This window comes from Protomyctophum parallelum (assembly GCF_964188405.1).
Source record: "Protomyctophum parallelum genome assembly, chromosome: 6".
In the NCBI taxonomy this organism is placed as follows: domain Eukaryota; kingdom Metazoa; phylum Chordata; class Actinopteri; order Myctophiformes; family Myctophidae; genus Protomyctophum; species Protomyctophum parallelum.
In genome coordinates this window covers 31,324,734-31,330,173 of record NC_139701.1, presented here as the reverse complement: position 1 = coordinate 31,330,173, position 5,440 = coordinate 31,324,734, and positions in this window count along the sequence as shown.

Below are 5,440 nucleotides of genomic sequence, written 5' to 3'. Positions count from 1 at the left end.
CTGCACTTCCGCCTTCACCACACCCCCCAGTGGCCAAAATGTGAAAATGCGCTTTCTTGCTTTGTAGTTACAGTATGTTCCCACTAGAGGACAATACAACCTAGGACATGAGAGAGAGAGAGAAAGAGCGAGAGACTGATTGATTGATTGATTGATTGATTGATTGATTGATTGATTGATTGATTGATTCATTCATTCATTCATTCATTGATTCATTGATTGATTGAAATTTGTATTCACAGTTTGTAGAATGGGTACAGTTCAAGGAAAGTACATATACTGGTACAAGGATAAAAACAGAAAAAGCACTAAGAACAGTTTGCAGATGTACAGAGGAGATACGGTTTTAAAAGATTGTTATTGTTATAACTATTTTTAAGATATATAAAATATTTAAAGTGTTTTTAAATGTAAACGCCATTGACAATGAAGGGGGGGGGAACGTCATAATGTGCCTCATTACGTCATATTGTCTCTATATTGTTAATGGCGTTAATTAATGTTTGTGTTGGCACCGTTTGTTTTACATCAACATTACATTACCTAATCAACATGAATTAGACTTTAATATATTAGCACTTCACACGGGTGTGATTTGTTTTAGCAAGTTTAATATAAGAGAGAGAGAGAGAGAGAGAGAGAGAGAGAGAGAGAGACTGTATGTGCTTGTGAGTTCTCCTGCTATCCTCTATTTACCCAGGCCTGCGCTAAATGATTACTGTAAAGAGCCCAAATTGCTCATGCGTTTGCCAAATGTGCAAGATAACGATCTCGCTCTTACAGCAGAGAACATATAAGCGGCGAGCGCCGTCTAGGTTGCCCTTCTTCCAGTAGAGAACACTTGGCGTGTCCACTAGGCCGGGTGCCCTGGCAGTGTAGAGTGCCATATTTGTCTGCATGCTCGAAAAGTATTTGGCCTCTATGTGCTCCTACGTGCGAGTGCCCTCACCCCTCATGATTGAAGCTGATGCCGTTGTTTTTACCCCTGCTTGGCTCAGACAGCCTGAATCTAGCACTGGGCTCCAGGAAATATATAGTCTATTATCACATTGATACACATTGATTTAAGAGGTGACTGAAGCAATTAAAGTTTAGTGTCATATGTTTAGGTCAATGTCAAGGTCATTTTGGATCCCAAATTGGCATATCTTGGCCTTGAGGTCTATGTTGACCGTGCCCTCAACAATACCCGTTTTCTAGCAAATAAACAACAAATGTTGTTCTATTGTTTTTGTTTTTCAATTATTATCACAATAATCACAAATATAATATTACAGTCTACTCTAAACAGTCTTAATATTCCAATAATATGACATTTGACATTAACTATGCAATCTCCTCCTCATCAGAACTGTCCTGTTTAACTGTGGATCTTAGTACACAGTTTTGTACAGTTCTGGAGTGTGCACAACTCACAATTGCTCACAATTGCTGAGACAACTAGGATTGATCTTGCATAGTCGTGCACATTTACAAGCCAAAAACACAAGGACTACATCTGGTGCAGGGGCTGTGCACATCCAGTGAATTGCTATCTGTCGAGCATCAACAGTTGTCCATCCACTCTGTATGGGATCTGGTGCAGATGGGTGAGTCTACAGATTAGCATTGGCACGGAGGGCATAGAGAAATAGACATTCTCTATATGGTGGGAGTTGACTGGAAACAGCCTCCACTCTCCTGGAACAGAAAAGCTCCTTCATGTCCCTGGAGGTGGTCCCAGACAGCTACAAGTGAACTGCTGCAGATGGTCAAAGAGTTCTGTTGAAACATCCCAATACCCAAGACAGTCCAAGTTGTTTGAATGTAAATGTGTGTAGTGCAACCAGACTCTCACAGATGTTTTCTCCCAAAGCAAGGCCTGGCTTGCAGTATATCCACAAACTGTGTACGGTTTTGTGTACCATAGATAGGACAAGGGATGTGTTTTTGGAAGGTGTGTGTGTGTGTGTGTGTGTGTGTGTGTGTGTGTGTGTGTGTGTGTGTGTGTGTGTGTGTGTGTGTGTGTGTGTGTGTGTGTGTGTGTGTGTGTGTGTGTGTGCGTGCGTGCGTGCGTGCGTGTGTGGTGTGTGTTGTGTTGTGTTGTGTTGTGTTGTGTGTGTGTGTGTGTGTGTGTGTGTGTGTGTGTGTGTGTGTGTGTGTGTGTGTGTGTGTGTGTGTGTGTGTGTGTGTGTGTGTGTGTGTGTGTGACTCACCTCATTCACTATACTTAAAATAAAGGTTGCAGTGGATGTATTTATTTTACTGGGTTGGTTATGGGTGAGAGATTGCTGGTCATCCATGGTGGTCCATCATGACAGATAGGCTTTTAAGTCAGAGCTTTAACTCATGATGTCAGGTCAACGCCTACGCCAATGAAAGCATTTTCGGGAAATAAGCTGAAATTTCCACTTTGCTAATGTACTGTACTCATCGTAACTGTAATCATTTGTCATAAACAAATCATTGCATCTTCTTGACCAAACTTTTACATCATGGATAAATAACCAACAGTGATCTTGAAACCCTTTTAGCTTTAGAACTTAAAATGACAAATGCACTCTCAACCGGAGACCCTATTCATTGAAAAACATCGCTTCCAGAAAAGCTATTGGCAATAGGCTCATTATTTATTTAGAGTCTGGTTAAAGAAATCAGATCCAAAAACTTTCAAAGACAGAGCCTTGTTCTCAGGATTTCTGGGGGAAGTGACACACCTGCTATACTCTATATTACTGTAAGTTTTCATATTTCCTGATGGCACACTGTCTAGACTACTGGCACTTTGCCTTAGGAGGTGCAAAGATAAAACAAACACACTATTTCCCATCTGGTCAAGACATACTGGAACGCCCCCGGGCCCTCATATCTCCCTGAGGCAGGCAGGTTCCGGCCTGTCCGGGTTGTGTCAACTCTCGTCATGAGAAACTTTTGCTCACTATGCTGGACATTCCAGCGGACGTATTTGAAGTGCAGTAATACAACCAGAATAGTAGGATGGTGTCAGCGAGGAACAGAAAAGGAGGGAGGGCAATAAACCCTCCCACATACCGTACTTGTTTAATGACCTCCAGGGCTTGACATTAAGGCTTGTCCGCTTGTCCGGGACAAGTAATAAATCTTTCCCAACAAGTGCATCAACATTTTACTTGTCCATTGGACAAGTGACTCTTGGTTTCACTTTTTCTGCGACGCTCCTAGCAGCCAACAATATTGTCTGGCTTTCCAAATAATCACCTTTCCAATATTGGTAATAGCCCTAGAATGTCTGTGATCTTACATAGGCCTACATTTCACAGTGAATGGGAAATTTACTTCAAAAACCTAATGTCAAGCCCTGACCTCTACTGATACTCACCTGGGTTCAGAAGCTTCTGTATCTGAGGTGCATGTGCACACACACATGCGTGCGTGCATTGGTCATGAGTGTCCTCATTGCAGGATTTGTGGTTTGCCACAGCCCATCTGTGCTATGTGTATGACTCAACACATAAAAAGTCAAACATACAGGCACATACAGGGCAATCACGTGAATGTGCACTTTAACAAGTATGGAAAACATTTGACCGCCTATACAGTCAATCGAGACAGGCAGGCATTGAATGTCTGCTGGGGTTTCACTGAAGAACAAACACAGCGAGACATTTCCTACCCAGAGAAAAGAGCCTCCAAGACTTGCACCGCAGCAAAGTATCCTAAGTACATAATTAGTACTCTCATATGATGGAATATTGCTCTTGCATGATTCTTTAATTGGGGAATATAATGATTTACCAGGTGATGAGTTGGAGCAAGTTTGCAAGAGTCTGTGTGTGGCTGCATGCTGCCCTTGTCGAGGTGAAAGAAGCAGTTAAGAGACTTGTGCTGTTTTGTAAAACTCCTCAGCCATAAATCTTCATGACACCAAGCATAAGAAAAAGTGGACCAACGGATCAAATGCACTTACAGTAACCAATTTCATCATAAACCCCAAAATGGAAACAAAAGGGATGTATACTTTACAAACAAAAGGGAGTGAGCAAGTGAGCAGACAAACCCACAGGCCTCATGGGCTTCTTATCGCCTGTCCATCCACACGGGGTTTCAATGAGTGCTGCCATAATCTAGAAATAGAACATGTACAGGTAGATTCTATACAAGCTAGAAGACAGTAGCAAAACGGCAGAAAGACCCTGTCATAGAGCTGAGCATAATTAAAATAATGTAGTGCAAATATCTAAGGTTTTAGATTTAAGGTTTTTTCACAAATGTTACAAATTGTATCCACAACACACTAACACTCTGAATCAAAGATTTGACAAACAACTTTGAACGCAATATCAAGCAACCATTTGCATGAAAATGGTTAATATTAGGGAATAACATTTAATGTTCAAACAAAGTGAACGTAATACTTTTCAGGGGGCTTGAGAAATCTTTTCCAGAATACTTTATATTATTTGCCAGTGCTTAGACAGCTTTCTCAGGGAAGAATAAACCTTATGAAAGTTGTATGGCCCCATTGAGGTCATACAGACAAAAGGACTAGGAATCTTCTTTCATATCTCTTGAGGATCCTGTAATGAAAGCTACATTTTAGTACAGTACACAAGAGTATAATTTGTTGCTGTCGGGAGGAAACCTCATAACTCCATTTTTGAGGGTTTATTTTTTATTCTTTTTGCATAAATCAGTGCTATTGAACACCCTTTACGTCTGTGTGTTGTTTCGAAAATATTGAACCAATGGAAAGTAGTAAAAAGTTCTTTGGACAAAACCTCTTAACTCCATTGGACCCTCAAAATGTCTGCTAAAGCAACTAACTCCACCACCTCTCATGGAAGTAATTTACAATATATAAAGAACTACAACACCAACTTTGATGAGGCTGTATTACTTTGTTTAAATATATAAGGTTTTCTTAATTTCCTGAAAAGTGTATATTTTTCATTTCCTGAAAAATGAACATTTTAGAGTTTCCTCCCGACAGCAGAGATATGTATACATATTGCTGTTGAAGCATTATGCAGCCTACATTTGAATAATGAATTACCTTTATTAATATGTGTAAGGCTACCTGTCTGCTGCTTCAGTTACAATTAACAGAACAATGGCATGGTATCACGGTATCACAGTATAATTAACATAACATGTAACATAAAATCAATGGGAGGGGGTCAGGGGGTAGTGTAAAAGTATGTTTATTTGAAAAAGACACTGATTTGGCTAGCTCTCCTCAGGCAGGTTGTTCCAAAGCCTCAACGGTTGCCTTTGGTCTTCAGTCTAGACTAGTTTAACTACCAGAAGGGTCCTGTCAGAGGAGCAAAGGTTGCATTCAGAAATATAGCCAGGTGAGCTGGTCAGTAAATTCTAAATCAATTCTAAAATGCACAGCTAATAATGTAAGAATGCAAAAAAAGTTCAGTTTGCGTTCCTTTCAAAATTTTCAGGGAGGGGTATCAAATAAAGACAAACAACTGTA